At 33.3% G+C, this 17,073-nt stretch overlaps 2 gene segments (V, D, J or C); both read right to left on the reverse strand.

Annotated features, from left to right (window-relative positions):
* Positions 1-17,073, reverse strand: part of LOC100935582 — a 173,512-nt gene that overhangs the window by 137,500 nt on the left and 18,939 nt on the right.
* The window catches only part of LOC100935587, a gene marked incomplete at its 5' end in the record, with an annotated part of 147,552 nt that overhangs the window by 111,382 nt on the left and 19,097 nt on the right, over positions 1-17,073 (reverse strand).

The raw sequence follows: 17,073 nt of genomic DNA on the forward strand, positions 1-17,073 counted from the left end.
AGTTGTTGTGAAGATCAAATGATCATGTCTATGAAAGGTGCTTAGTATAGTGCCTGGGATATATACATATAGCATTATAAGCTTATATAATGCTTTATATTTATAAGCCACCATAAATGTATTTGTTTTTTAGCTTGTAGCTAGAAAAACAATTTTGGGAGAGGATTCTTGGAAGATGGAAGATGATAGAGTAGATTAGACAATTCCAAGATCTCCAGATTTCCCTCCCAGACAAGACAAAACATCACCTCAGGGCAACTAAAAGCAAGTAAGAATTGGGACAAAACAATGGTCTTCCTGAGATAATCAGAGAAAATTCAAAGACACCAGGTCTGAGGTTTGGCCCTTGTGAAGTGTAAATACACCTTCCAGACAATGCAAGAAATCAAGTGTTTAGACTAGGGAAGATTGAGGGAACTTCTGCTAATAAGGAATGCCAGGCTCTGCTGTGCTGTCTGATACAGCCTTGGGAAAGAAGGAACCACCACAGAATCAGGTAACTGCAGAAGCGTAGGGTAGAGACGCTGTGGATTGTGAACATTTACAGGAAGATAGGGTTATTAGTTTTGGGTTCCTGGTAAGAGGAGAGAACTGAAGGCAGACCTGATGCCAGAGGTACCATGTTCCTCATTACATGATTCCTGATTACATTAACAAGCTCTTACTAAAAACAAACAAAACAAAACTAAAACAAACAAACAAAAAAACACACAAAGGATAAAGAACCCAATATAGAAAGTTACTATAGAACTAGGAAAGATGAGGATTCAACTTTTAAGGAGGATCTGGATCTAAAATCTTAAGGAAGCAAATAATTCCTTGAAAACTAGAATTTTGAAAACTAAGGGAAGCCAGGAAAGTTATAGGACAGCAAGGAGTAATAAAAAATATATAAAGAATGAAAAAATAGAAGAAAATATGAGACATATAAGAAAAAGAATTGCTCTGGAAAATAGATAAAGAAGAGAAACCTTGAGAATAATTGGACTTTCTAAAAGATGCAATAAAAAAAAAGAATCTTGGCACAATAATACAAGAAATAATTAAAAAATATATATGTTGAAGTGTCAGACAAGAGAGGAAAGAAGAAATAGAAAAAAATCCACCAATCACTACTTCAAAGTTATCCAATGAGGAAAAACTACAAGGATATTATAATAAAATTTTGAAAACTCTAAATTAAGGGGAAAATTTTATGAGCAATAAGAGCAAAATAATTCAGATACAGCAGAACTACAATTAGAAACACACAAGATTTAGCAGTGGCTACTTGGGGCATGTAGAAGGAGAAGGCAAAAGGCAGAGGAGTAAGGATAGGAAAAAAGAGATACATAATTAGAATGATCAGGAATGGAACTTAGAAAAAATAAACAAGGCCAATACTCACTGATCCCAGACAAAGTTAAAGTTATAGTAGATTTAATCAAAAGAGAAAAAAATAGGAAAACTGCACTATATCTCAATCATGTTAATCAATATTGTTTTAGGATATTTAAAATAACTGGATAGTATAGGATTGCAATATTTCTGTGTTGTAGGAATTGATGAGTTGGTGAATTTAGAAAAATATGGAAAGACTTGGACTTAAGAAGGATGATGTTAATCTACTTTCAGAAATACAGAGGACAAACAAGTATAGTCTAGTCATTCATAGATGTATATAAATGTGTGTGTCTGTATACATATATATGTATATGATTATAGATATTTATATATATGGATGTGAACATATGTATATGTATGTGTTGTGTGTATATGTGCATTTAAACACATCTATGCTTCATTATAGCTTTCTTGGGAGAGCTGGGGGGAGGAAAAAGGGGGAAAAGGAATAAAGGAAAAAGTGAACAGCATGTGTAGTTCAGAAATGGTGAGGGATCATCATTTAATAAAAAAAAGCTGGAGAGAGCTCTAGAAGCAAAGCAAAGTTTATTATACATTCTCGCTAGAAGGGCATCCCACCCGTGGAGCAAACAATCAAAGGGAGGAAGCACCTTGGGGGCGGGTCAACATTTTTAATTCCTAATGCAAATATCCCCTCCCACCACTGACCCTCATCCTTATTGGCTGAGGATCTTACATACCTGGGAACTACCCAAGAAATTGAACTTGACCAATAAATACATAGTTGCCCATATTTGACTGAAATAGGGAGAAACTGATGTCATGGGAGGATAGCAGGAAGGGGACTTAAGTATGTCCTTGACTCAATCTTCAAAGTCCTGCAGGCCTACCCAAACTCAGAAGTAGATGAGGCCTTACTCGATTTTCACAACTGTTTTGAAAAATCTCACCTCATCTTGTTCAAGCAGAAAATGAAAGAAAACTTACAAGAAAACAAAGAAAAGTTGAGCAGCTCTGAACACAATATGTAATATGTATTATGCAGATTTCTTGAAGTGGAAATTTTTTGTTTCATAATTTGAATTGTCCCATGTTCTTCTATGTACACGACACCTTTTCTTTTTCTCTTTTTTCCTTTTTCTATTTTGTTTGCTTTTCTATTTTGAAAAAAACTCAAAAAAGAAAAAAATAAATTTAGACTAGGCTGTATAGGACTTTAAAAGTAAAGCTGAGGAATTTCTCTATTATCATAGAGGCAATAGGAATATCCTTGAATTGCTTGAATATATTTGTCACATGATCAGATCTGTGTGTTTAAGGAAAAGTACTTTGCCAAGAGAGTGCAGATTTGGATTGGAGGGGGAAACATTTGAGGAAGAGAACCCAATTATGAGACTTGAAATAATCTAGATGAGAGGTGTGAGAGATGTAGAAGACCCTTACCCAAAATAACTACTCAGAGATCACTCAGTAGAAGGCAGAAAAGTTGTTTATTGAAAACCTCCAGAGGATGAGCCATCCCATTGCAAGATAAGAAAGAGAAAGCTCGCGGTAGGAGGGCTAAAGAAGTAGTAAAGATACATAGCTTTTTTATACAAGAAATTATGTCACAAGTAAGAGAGCATTGAGAAGGGGAGAGGGAAGCATCTAATTGGTTGTTGCTATTTGGGGAGATTGGAATGGAAGGATTCTGTTTCCCCCAAATCTCCTGATTTCTAGGAAACAGAAAGTCAAGCCTTCAGACTTAATCAAGCAGACAGTGGTCCAGCTAATAGACTAAATATCGATAAATGTCAAATACTAATAAATGTCATCAGCTCAAGGTTAAATAAATATGTTTCTAACTGGCCAAGGCTCAAGTAAATATGAGCCTGCACATATTATACAGGTCATAGGGGAAACACAGAAATAATGGAAATAAAATACAGAAAAAGAATTCATACATTCCTGTAAGTTCTTCACCTTATCTCTCTCTTTTCCATATAAGAGGTGATGAGGGCCTGTTTGTGAGTAGAGATAGAATTGAGAGATAGTGTGAAGACAGAAATGACTGTTCCTTATTTCTCCCTACTTTTAGGTAGTTAAAAAAACACACACCTTAATTTTATTGTTTTTTTGTAAACAAGGCAGTAATGTATTGGTATTATACAGGTTCTTTGTCCCAAATGATAGATAAGGTTGAATGCTGAGGATCTTTGAACCTTCAACTAAAATGTGGCTACACAACCCTGTATTGTCCATTGCAGGCATGGATACCTCTCACTAAGACCATCTAGCAGTAGTAGTGGCTTTTTTCTGTCTTTCTTTGCAAGTATCAATAAAGTTTCTTAAGGCAATTCCTGTGAGAAATTGCTTTTTTTCATCTGAATTCTCCTATACTATAATTGGTAAGTTTGAGAAGGGGAGTGTATGGGAAGTAAAGACCACAAAAACAATCAGAGACTCTCTAGATAAGAAAAAGCAAAAAGGGATTTATTATGATCTTGTGAGAAAGGGCAATTCCCAACAGACATAGTGTCAAGCAGAGGAGTGCAAAGCACAAATTGCAAAATACAAGATTAAATAGACCAGAAGTTCCCACACCCCCTGCACACTCTACACTGAAGTCTATTTAGAAACAAAAGAATATTAGTACATAACAAACTCAATTTAAATTTCCCTATGGAACTATGAGAAAATTCTATTACTTGAATTCCCAAAGCCATTATTGCCTTTAAAAAAGTACTTAAATGCTAATTAAGAGATGGTGGGAGGGACACAGAAGGAGAATGTTGTTTCAAGACAATTGAACACTTACAGCTTTTTAGCTATGGCTTAATGTTATTTAAAAATCTCAAGGTCATATTCTCATGAGAGATCTTCACTCAATTTATCCTTTACAGGGAGTTTCAGTTGAGTAATGACAGTGAGTGTGAGAAGAAATGGAAACAGCAAGAGGCAGGAAACTTTTTCAAAAAGTTTGGCTAATTAAGGGTGAAGAGAATATTGGATTACAGTTTGAGAAGATGATATAATCTAGGAATTTTTTTTTCTCTTAAGGATTGGAAAGATGTAGGCAAGTTCGAAGGCAGTGGAGAAAGAATCAGAATACTAAGGCATAGATTAGTACATTGCTTTCATTAAATATATTATTTGTTGGAATCTTTACAAAGCGTTAAGACATTGGAGTTGATAGAGACAATAATTATCTAATTTAGCATGGTTAAGTATGATTGATTTGATCTTAGAAGGAGATATTTATGGACTACCAGCAGCAAAAGAGACACCCGAGTGGTCACTGAATTCCTCATACAAGCATTCGCAATTATGGGTGTGCCACAAGAAATTAAAACAGATAATGGACCTGCATATATTTCCAAAAATTTTGAACACTTTTGTTCACAGTATAAGATTTTACACACCACTGGCATACCCTTTAATCCTCAAGGTCAAGCAATCGTAGAAAGAAGAAACAGAGACATTAAGACACTCCTCCAAAAACAAAAGAAAGGGGGAGTCATGGGTAATCCTAGAGAACTTCTAAATTTAGTTCTCTATACCATTAATTTTTTAAATTTTTGATAAAGATGCACTGGCTCCACCAGACAGGTTTTATAACCTACCAGAAGAGCAGTGTCCGGTGAGAGCAGCTCCACTATCTTTAGCTAATCACCAGGTGATGTGGAGAGATCCAGAAAGTGGTGAATGGAAGGAACCAGATAGGTTAACTGCTTGGGGAAGAGGGTTTGCTTGTATCTCCACAGGAGGAGAAGGAATCAGATGGGTGCCAACGAGCCACATTCTCCTTGTCCATCAGAGAGAAACAGGAAAAGAGAAAAACCTCAAAACAAAGGAGAAGATTTAAGAAACATCTGACACTGAAGGAGCATGGCTGACAATGAGACTGTTAAAATAACTTTAAAATCTTCAGGATTCATTGGATTCCCTGACACAAGATGAGACTGTTTCAAGTTCTTCAAAACAAAGGAGAAGATTTAAGAAACATCTGACAGAGCATGGCTGACAATGAGACTGTGAAAAGAACTCTAAAATCTTCAGGAATCATTGTATTTCCTAACACAAGATGAGACTATTTCAAGTTGTTGAAAAACTAGCAAGAATCATTGGATTCCTTGAGATGAAAAATTGTTGATGAGACTATTGCAGGACTTCAGAGCTTACAGGAATTATTGGATTCCTGGCACATGATCTAATGGACAATGGATTCCTTTTGGACTATTTTTAGGACTTATGGACATGTATAATTCTGTATATTGATTCATGTTATGAAAAATTGTTTACTTTAAAGCTTACAGGAATTATTGAATTCCTGGCACATGAACTAATGGACAATGGGTTCCTTTTGGACTATTTTTAGGACTTATAGACATGTATAATTTTGTATGTTGATTAATGTTATGAAAAATTGTTTACTTCAAACTTACAGGAATTATTGAATTCCTGGCACATGAATTAATGGGCAATGGTTTCCTTTTGAACTATTTCTAGGACTTATGGACATGTGTAAATTCTTCATGTTGATTTATGTTATTTGTTAACGTTACTACTAGCCTGTGTTATATTGCTATGTGCTTATGTAATTATGTGTAATGCCTCCCATATTGATGAATTAATGTACACCTTGTTTCATACTTGTTTCAAGTGAGTCCCTTTAGAAACCTGCTAATCTGATTTGATTTTCTATTTCCTTTGCTGTTTTCATTTCCCTTCCTGAGATATCAGGGAGAGCACGGCCACCTTCTTTTTATGGTGTTTTCACTCCTTTTTTGAGCAGTCAGGGAAGGCGTGATCACCTTTTTGGAGTTCTCACCTCCTTAAGACGTCAAGGAAGTTATGATTGCCTATGTTCTAAATCAAAAGAAAAGGGGAGATGTTGGAATTTTTACAAAGTGTTAAGCCATTAGAGTTGATAGAGACAATAATTATCTAATTTAGCATGGTTCAATATGATTGATTTGATCTTAGAAGGAGATATTTTGGGCCAGAACTTGAAACAAGGTACTAAGTACAACTGATAGAAATGATGCTTGTGTTCACACCTTTAGAGAGTTCATAGAAGCAAGAAATATTTAAGTACTCTTTGGAGTTCACAAGTTTGGGAGATTTCAGGGTTTAGAAAGAGATATCGGAATTCACATCTCCTTTGAAGTTCTTAGGGCCAGAGAGCATGCTGGGAGATCCCACAATCCCACTCTCAGAGAAGTAGCATAAATACAGCTCCAGTGAGCCACTCGAGACAGTTTTTTGGGAACATTCCCAGGGGTCGGAGAGGAGCACTCTGTGAGGAAGCTCACAAGCCCTATCTTTGAGGGAAGAGAGATTCATTGTATCTTCTACCTTGGTGCTGGCTGGAGTCAGAAGGACAAACCTTTGGATTTGGAGACATTTGGGTGGAGCTCTTAGAACCAAGCGGAGAGATAGGCCTCTGAGCTAACCGGGCTATATTGAAGGAGACAATAAAAGATCTGAACTTTTATCAGCTGGCTGAGATTTTGGAGTAATTATTTAATTGTAACTGAAACTAAGGCTGCCTCCAGAAAACTTCCCCGAGAAACCTGCTTTCTCCCAGAGAAATTATTATTTTAAAGAAAAGAAAAACACCAACAATTATTATTGTTAATAATATTTTAATAGGAGAAAAAAGGTGTTTTTGGTTACTTTTAGTAAAGAAAAAATTCTTTTCAAAATGTCATGAATTTTAACTTTTATTCATATTAAAAAATTTGTATTTTTTTGTATATGCTTTATAATGTACATGACAGTATTGCATGTAGGAGGTCCATGCTCAAAAATGTCTTATTGATAGAGGTTTGCAAATTAAAAAATATGGACGATATTACTCTCATTCTGATTTTTTTCTTTTTTTGTTTGACTTTTTATTTTAACAAAATCAGAATATATATATAGCTTATGCATACAATAAGCATGTCTTATTGTATTAACAATAAGCATTTACTAAACACACAGTAACTTAAATTTCAATCTTCATATTTGACCAATTTTAATACATTTTTCTATGTGATTTTTAATTCATGTTTATGAGATAAAAATATTATTGATTGATAAGTCTTGCTAAAATATTATTGTTGAATGTATGAAGCACTTATTCTGCCAATATAGCAAAGATAAATATGTTTGAGGGTTGCAGTGTGCTCCTTTTCCCCCACCTGAACTGAAATAAACAACTCATCCAATAAACATCTGAGAATCTGTTCATAACACATCAGTGTTTAGAAGTATTTTTGTATTGCCTTTTAGTAGTTTTTTTTTAACATTCAAAGAATTACTTTTAGGCTTATAAAAATAAGTATTTGCCAAAATGTTCAATAAGCATGACACCAAATCAGCAACAAAAAGTATATAGGAATTTGTTGTGTGCAAATAGTTGTTTTTTTTTTTCCCCAACTATCATTTTCATAGTACAAAAAATATTTTAGAATCTAGTCCCTACTCCTTCTTAGAGAAGTTGTACTTAACAGTTTCCAAGAAACAAAATAAGTTTGGAAGTCTATATCTATAAAATGCACATTTATTTATTTATTTATTTATATTTATTTATCTTTTATTTTAAAAAGTATGTAGACACACAATTTATACATAAAGGATATATGAAGTATATATTTATAAATAAAGTATTTCAAGTATTTGAAGAAAATTGTCATGCGAGTGTTTTGATGACAGGGAGAATTTTTGCTTGCTTGGTTGGTTTTGGACTTTCTTTGACCTTTTCAAATCCTAGCACAGTGCTTGTTGAATGACTAATTGAATTTTCTCTAGTTTGAACATTCCTTATTCCTTAACTTATCTTTGTTTGACATGATTTCAAGTTCATTTACTACTTGGTTTTACTCTAGCTTGTAGGCATGGTTTTTATAAATGTGGTTCTAGACATTATATTCTAAATGTGGTTTGATTAGGGCAGAGTAGACTAAGACTCTTTCACTGACCTCATCTGTTGCAGTTTTTCTTACTGATAATTTGAATTCAGGTGTTGAATTTTATAATTTACTTTTAACACATTTATTTCCAACCAATACTGATTCTGTCATTCAGTATATATCTCTTTTCTAACATTGTGTTATTTGCAAATTTTATGTATGTCATCTAATTTTTCATTCATATTATTGACAAAAATATCGAACAGAACTAGGCTAAGCACAGAGCCTTCAGATTTTCTACTATAATTATCCTTCCAGGTTGACATCAAGCCAGTAATAAACACTTTTTAGGCCTAATCATCAATCTGTTTCAAATTCATCTAATTGTGAATTGGACTAAATCTTATCTATAAGACTATTAAGAAATATTATGTATTAAATATTTCACTGAAATTCAATTATATTATATTGTCATTCACACCATCTACTATTGTAATAATTCTATACAAAAGGAAATGAAATTATTGTAATAGAGCTCATTTTTTTATTTTTAAAATTTGCTTAAAACAAAAAACAAAAAAAATAGAAAAAAGAAAAAAAAAGAAAAAAAGGAAAAACAAATTGTCATGTGTACTGCAGAACATAAGGGAGGATTCAAAATATGTTACAATAAATTTCCTTTTCAAGAAAGGACATATAATAATAGAAGACATTGTATTCAAAACTGTTCATCTTTGTTTGTTTATAGATTTTCTTTTGTTCTTTTATTATTTTTTCCTCTTTCATCCTCTCTCCCTCTCCCCCTGCCAAGTAAATTATAATTAAGCATGGATATATTGATATATTTATATATACATGCATTTACACATTCACATATACATCCATATATACATACTAACATACATATATATATACATATATTTAAGATTATGTTACACATATTATTTAATATTACACATACACATATTATTTAATATTAATTTGACTAACATAATGTAGATTTCTCTCTTGATTGAATCTTTTTAAACTTTGATTTGCTTGATATCAATGATTACTGCTCCTGCTTTTTTTCTAATAATTTCTACTCCTGATCATTGTTTTGTGTTTATCTCGTTTCTTTTTTCTGCTAACTCTTCTACTTTACTTCTAACTTCTAATTATTATTTATCTTCCCCCCTTCCCCCAGGATCCCTCCCTTTTATTTCCCTACTTCTCTCCGTCTTTATCCTATTCCCATCAATCTAATCACTTTATCCCACTCCCATTAATCTATACATTCTTCTATACTTTGCCTTATACTATTCCCTTCCCCTCTTCTTTTTTCTTTTTGGAATTTCTAAAAATTACTTACTTATTTTAACAAGAATTTATGTCTTGTATCTCTCAATTGATCCCTTCTTCTAGTTAAAGAAAAATAAAACTTCCTACAAACACACATAGTTCAAAAAACAAATCCTCCTCCATTGATTATGTCTGAAAGTGTATGTGTTTCTGCACTTTAAATTAATTACATCTCTGTCAGGACTCAGTGGTGTCTTTCATCTTGTCTTTTTTATTTGTTTGTTTATTTGAAATTTACTTATTAGTTTTTGACATTTACTTTTATAGGATTTTGATTTCCATTTTTTTCTACTTCTCTTTCGTCACCCCTCTCCAAGATGGCAGTCTGATATAGGTTATACATGTATAATCATATTAAATGTATTTCCACATTAGTCATCTTGTGAAAGAACAATAAGAACAAAAGGGGAAAACATAAGAAAGAAAAAACAACTACAAAAAAGTGAAAACTGTATGCATCAATTTGCATTCAGATTCCGTAGTTCTTTCTTTAGAGGGATATAATCTATTATCTCTTTCTATGATGAGTTTTTCAGAATTGCCTTAGATCATTATATTACTGAGAAGAGCAAAGTCTATCAGAATTGTCATCTGCACAGTGTTGCTGTTACTGAGTACAATTTTGTCCTGGTTCTGCTCACTTTATTCAGTATCAGTTCATATACGTCCTTCCAAGTTTTTCTAAAATCCATCTGCTTATCATTTCTTATAGAACAATAATATTCAATTACATGCATATACCACAATTTGTTCAACCATTTCCAATTAATGGGCATGCCCTTGATTTCCTATTTGCCACCACAAAGAGAGCTACTATAAACATTTTTTGCATCTGGATCTTTTTCCATTTTTATGATTTTTTTTGAGATACAATCTTAACAGACATATTGCTGAGTCAAAGGGTATGCACAATTTTATGGTCCTTTGGGCATAGTTCCAAATCGTTCTCCAGAGTGGTTGATTCAGTTTACAACTTCAACAACAATGCATCAGAGTTCCAATTTCCCCACATCTTCTTTTTTTAAAATTTATTTATAATAACTTTTTTATTGACAGAACCCATGCCAGGGTAATTTTTTACAACATTATCCCTTGCACTCACTTCTGTTCTGATTTTTCCCCTCTCTCCCTCCACCCCCTTCCCTAGATGGCAAGCAGTCCTATATTATGTTAAATATGTCGCAATATATCCTAGATGCAATATATGTGTACAAAACTGAAGAGTTCTCTTGTTGCACAGAGAGAATTGGATTCAGAAGGTAAAAATAACCCAGGAAGAAAAACAAAAATGCAAACAGTTTACATTAATTTCCCAGTGTTCTTTTTTGGGGTGTAGCTGCTACTGTCCATCATTGATCAATTGAAACTGAGTTAGGTCTCTTTGTCAAAGAAATCCACTTCCATCAGATTACATCTTCATATAGTATCGTTGTTGAAGTATATAATGATCTCCTGGTTCTGCTCGTTTCACTTAGCATCAGTTCGTGTAAGTCTCTCCAAGCCTCTGTATTCATCCTGCTGGTCATTTCTTTCTTTCTTTCTTTTATTTTTAGATGAGATTTTCTTTTATTTGATCAGTCACAGAATGCCTCTACATATTCCAAAGTTCATATGGGGATTATATCAGCTCATGCCTTAGGCTCTTGAAGACATCAAGGAAGATTTTATGCAGGCTAAACTGAGACTCAAATGAATCTTTTTTTTTTTTATTTGATAGCCTTTTATTTACAGGTTATATGTATGGATAATTTTACAGCATTAACAATTGCCAAACCTCTTGTTCCAATTTTTCACCTCTTACCCCCACCCCCTCCCCTAGATGGCAGGATGACCAGTAGATGTTAAATATATTAAAATATAAATTAGATACACAATAAGTATACATGACCAAACCATTATTTTGCTGTACAAAAAGAATCAGACTCTGAAATATTGTACAATTAGCTTGTGAAGGAAATCAAAAATGCAGGTGGGCATAAATATAGGGATTGGGAATTCAATGTAATGGTTCATAGTCATCTCCCAGAGTTCTTTGTCTGGGCTTAGCTGGTTCAGTTCATTATTGCTCCATTGGAAATGATTTGGTTCATCTCATTGCTGAGGATGGCCCTGCTGGTAATTTCTTACAGAACAATAATATTCCATAACATTCATATACCACAATTTACCTAACCATTCTCCAATTGATAGGCATCCATTCATTTTCCAGTTTCTAGACACTACAAAGCGGGCTGCCACAAACATTTTGGCACATACAGGTCCCTTTCCCTTCTTTAGTATCTCCTTGGGGTATAAGCCCAGTAGAAACACTGCTGGGTCAAAAGGTATGCATAATTTGATAACTTTTGGGGCATAATTCCAGATTGCTCTCCAGAACGGTGGGATTCATTCACAACTCCACCAACAAGGCATTAATGTCTCAGTTTTCCCGCATTCCCTCCAACATTCATCATTATTTTTTCCTGTCATCTTAGCCAATCTGACAGGTATGTAGTGGTATCATTTGCATTTCTCTGATCAAAAATGATTTGGAACACTCTTTCATATGAGTGGTAATAGTTTCAATTTCATCATCTGAAAATTGTCTGTTCATATCCTTTGACCATTTATCAATTGGAGAATGGCTTGGTTTCTTATAAATTAGAGTCAATTCTCTATATATTTTGGAAATGAGGCTTTTATCAGAGCCTTTAACTGTGAAGATGTTTTCCCAGTTTGTTGCTTCCCTTCTAATCTTGTTTGCATTAGTTTTGTTTGTAAAAAGCTTTTTAATTTGATGTAATCAAAATTTTCTACTTTGTGATCAATAATGGTTTCTAGTTCATCTTTGGTCACAAATTTCTTCCTCCTCCACAGGTCTGAGAGATAAACTATCCTATGTTCCTCTAATTTATTTATAATCTCGTTCTTTAGGCCTAAATCATGGATTGATTTTGATCTTATCTTGGTATACAGTGTTAAGTGTGGGTCCATGCCTAATTTCTACCATACTAATTTACAGTTATCCCAGCAGTTTTTGTCAAATAATGAATTACTATCCCAAAAGTTTGGATTTTCGGGTTTGTCAAACACTAGATTACTACAGTTGACTCTTCTGTCTTGTGAACCTAACCTATTCCACTGATCAACTAATCTATTTCTTAGCCAATACCAAATGGTTTTGGTGACTGCTGCTTTATAATATAGTTTTAGATCAGGTACAACTAGGCCACCTTCATTTGATTTTTTTTTTCATTAATTTCCTTGAGATTCTCGACCTTTTATTATTCCATATGAATTTTGTTGTTATTTTTTCTAGATCATTAAAATATTTTCTTGGAAGTCTGATTGGTATAGCACTAAATAAATCGATTAGTTTAGGGAGTATTGTCATCTTTATTATATTCACTCGGCCTATCCAAGAACACTTAATATTTTTCCAATTATTTAAGTCTGACTTTATTTGTTCCCCACATCTTCTAAAGCATTTATTATTTTCCTTTTCTATCATATTGGCCAATCTCATAAGTGTGCCAAAATTTGCATTTCTCTAATAAATAGTGATTTAGACCATTTTTCTAGATGGCTTTAATTTCTTCATCTGAAAACCACTTGTTTATATACTTTGTCCATTTATCAATTGGGGAATGACTTGTATTCTTATAAATTGAACTCAATTCATTTTAGAGAGGCCTTTATCAGAAATACTGCCTGTAAAAATTGTTTCCCAGCTTTCTGCTTCCCTTCTAATCTTGGCTGAATTGTCTTTGTGCAAAAACTTTTAAATTTAATGTAATCAAAATTATTTATCTTGCATTTCATAATATTCTCTTATCTATTTTTCATAAATTTTTCTCTTCTGGGAGCAGCTAGTTGGGTAGTTGCAGTGGTTCTCAAAGTCTGGTCCAGAGCATCCTGGGAATCTCTGAAATCCTTTCAGAGAGTCTACAAATTCATAATTAGTTTTTATTTTTAATGTGATCAATATCTATAACTATAAACCACATAAACAAAAACTCTTTGGATAGATCCTCAATCATTTTTAATAGGATAAAGATATTGAGAACAAAAGTTTGAGGACCACTGGGTAGTTAGGAGGACCTGAATCCAAACCTGACCTTAACTTAACTTAACACGTCTTGATTGTGTGACCCTGGGCAAGTTATTTAACCCCAATTGACTCGGGGTGGGGGGGGTGGAATTCTCTTCTCCAGGTAGACTGTCCCTTGCTCTCCTAATTTGCTTATGGTATATCTAAATCATGTACTGATTTTGATTTTATTTTGATATATGGCATGAGATGTTGGTCAATGCCTAATTTCTGTCATATTTTCCAGTTTTCCCAGCAGTTTTTTTTCAAATTGTGAGTTCTTATCCCAGAAGCTGTCTTTGGTTCTATCTGTTACTATAGGTATTGATTATTGTGTCTTGTGTACCTAACATATTTTACTGATCCACCTTCTATTTCTTAGCCAGTACCAATTAGTTTTGCTTTATAATATAGTTTTAGATCTGGTATGCCTAGGCCTGGTTCTTTAGATTTTTTTTTTATTACTTTCCTTGACATTCTTGACCTTTTGTTCTTTCAGATGAATTTTGACATTTTTTATAGCTTTATTAATTCTTTTTTGGAAGTTTGGCTTGGCATTGAATAAGTGAATTAATTTAGGTAGAATTCTCACTTAGAATTGTCATTTTTATTATATGAGCTCAGCCTGCCCATGAGCAATTGATATTTTTCCACTTATTTAGATCTAACTTTATTTGTGTGAAAAGTATTTCATAAATTATGTTCATACAGTTACTGAGTTTGTCTTGGTAGATAACTCCCAAATATCTTTTATTTCTCTATAGATTTTGGAGCATGGAACCTTCCAAATCTATCTTTCTATATATCTACATCTATGTATACATATCTATGTGTGTATATAGATCCATGTATGTAGATACACACACATATATGTATTGTTCCCTTTTTAATCTATTCCTGATGTAAGATTTCAGCACTACCAGCTCTCCTCTTCCATCTAATTTCTCTTTGTTGGATCTTGCTTTCTCATTTAATTTGTATAGTATAATTACTGTTTTTTATCTTTTCTTATATGATTTTGTTTATAAAAGTCACATCATACTCAGCTCTACCCCAATCTCTCTTTGGGCTACCCAGTTACTGATAGTCTTAGACATATGGTTTATATTTCCATATATAAAAGATAAACAGTTTGTCCTTATTTGTCCTTATTGAGTACTATAAATTAATCTTTGATCTTGGCTCTTACATATTCATTTTTCTATTGAGTTCAGGTTTGTTTGTGACAAAATCCTGAAGATCTAATAGTTCATTTTTCCATTCAATATTATACTTAATTTTGCTGGATATAATATTTTTGATCACAGCTCTAGTTTATTTGTTTGTCACTATATAGTATTTCAGGACCTGTGTTTTTTTGTTGTAGCCACTGATGAGTTTTATGCAATTCTAATTGTAGCTCCAATATATTTGAATTGTTGTTCTTGTTTTTTGTTGCTTGTAAAATTTTCTCTTTGAACTGGGGATTTTGAATTTTAGGAATGATGTTCTTGTATATTTTCCTTGTAGGATTTGTTTGAGGTGATGATTGGAGGATTTTCCCTCCTATTTGTACTGTTCCCTCTTTGTCTATTACTTCATGACAATTTTCTTTCATTATTTCTTGCATTATTGGGTCAAGGTTCTTTTTTTAGTCATTGCTTTCAGGTAGTCCAATTAGTTTTTTGTATTCTTTTCTTTATTCTCTGGATCTAGTTTTATATTCATGGAGATGCTTTATATTCTCTTCTATTTTTTCATTTTTTATATTTTGTTTTATTATTTCTTGGTCTTTTATACCTTTAGTGGCTTCTCCTTGAGCAATTCTAATTTTCAGAGTCATTTTCTTAAAGCTCTGGATCTCCTTTTCTAGTGGTGACTTTCTTTTCATAATCTTTTTTTGTTGTGTTCTTATTTACTTGTTTATTGTAGTTTTTCTCAATCTCTCTCATTTGGTTTTTTAAAGAATTTTTCGAGTTCTTCTATAAATTATTTTTAGGCACATAACCATTTAACTTTATTTTTTGGAATAGGAGGAAATTTTTTTTCCTACTTCAATATCCTCCTTTGAAGGTGAACTCTGATCTTCCCTATTCCCATAGTAAGTTTAAGGATTTGTTAGTATAATCACCTCTAGTCCTCGGGTGGTGGGTATGGTATCTCTGGCTTCATTTCAGTTCTCCTGTCTGGCCCCAGATCCCAAACTCCAAACCAAGAACTCCATCCTTTGTATGTGCTGGTTCTTTCTTGATTAGGACTGAGTTTCAGCTATATAGCTAAGATCTAGAGTTTCTTATGAGCAGAAGTTCCCACAATCTTACTGAACTCAGACTCCCAACTCCCCACATGTCCAGGAAATAAAAATTCTGTGGTTGGGGCTGAGGCTACCTCTGAACCCAGCTAGCCCCCAGGACTTCCTGCCTGTTCTTTCTTTCTTTCTTTCTTTCTTTCTTTAATAATTTTTTATTGACAGAACCCATGCCAGGGTAATTTTTTACATTATCCCTTGCACTAACTTCTGTTCCGATTTTTCCCCTCCCTCCCTCCACCCCTTCTCCCAGATGGTAAGCAGTCCTATACATGTTAAATATGTCACATAATAGATACAATATATGTGTCCTGCCTGTTGTTTCAGTGGAGATAGTTTAGAGGTACATTTACATTCCCCAAAGGTCAAACCTCTGTTAGGGCTTTTCTTCTGATGTCTAATAAGACCATAGTCCCAGGAGAAAAATTGTTCTACTCCAACTCTTATTAGTTTGTCATTGGTCTACATTTGCCCTGAGGTATAATTTTATTTTGTTTGTGGGGAAAATGTAGAGATTTGGGAATTTTCTGACTTACTCTGCCATTTCCCCAGAATCATCTCCCAGTAGGACTATTTCTTAATTAATCCATATTGGCTCATAATAATTAATGATTTTTTCCATTTCTAAATGATAAAACATTGTAGATCCACTGTAGAATTTTACCAGAAATTGGCATGCTAGACTATGGAAGCTGGAATATTTGTTTATATCCAGTTTTATAGTAATTCTTCCAGGTGCTTGGATTTCTCAAATATCAGTGACACTGATTCAGTAACCACACCCAACAGTTCCTTTGTAGATCATTTTGGTTTCCCTTTGACAAATAGCATGACAATCATTGCTCAGTTCTTTGACAGACAATGTGACCATTCCTGATTGTAAAAGATTCTAGTGGAGAGTCATTTAAATCAGTTCTTGGTTAAAGTAAATTTCAATGAAACCCACTTTTTTCCTTAAATCTCTATAGGATAAGCTTAGTCAGAACATAAAAGTGATCTAAGAAAATGATTTTGTTGATTCAGAAAATACATACTGGAAGAAGATATTTCTTAACAAATAGGTCACTGTAATGCAAAGTTGTAGCTGAGTTTGATAAATTAAATTTGCTATGATTATAAGAGATCTTGAATTCAACGTTTATCAGAACACTAAA

The sequence above is a fragment of the Sarcophilus harrisii genome, chromosome 2 (assembly GCF_902635505.1).
Source record: "Sarcophilus harrisii chromosome 2, mSarHar1.11, whole genome shotgun sequence".
In the NCBI taxonomy this organism is placed as follows: Eukaryota; Metazoa; Chordata; class Mammalia; order Dasyuromorphia; family Dasyuridae; genus Sarcophilus; species Sarcophilus harrisii.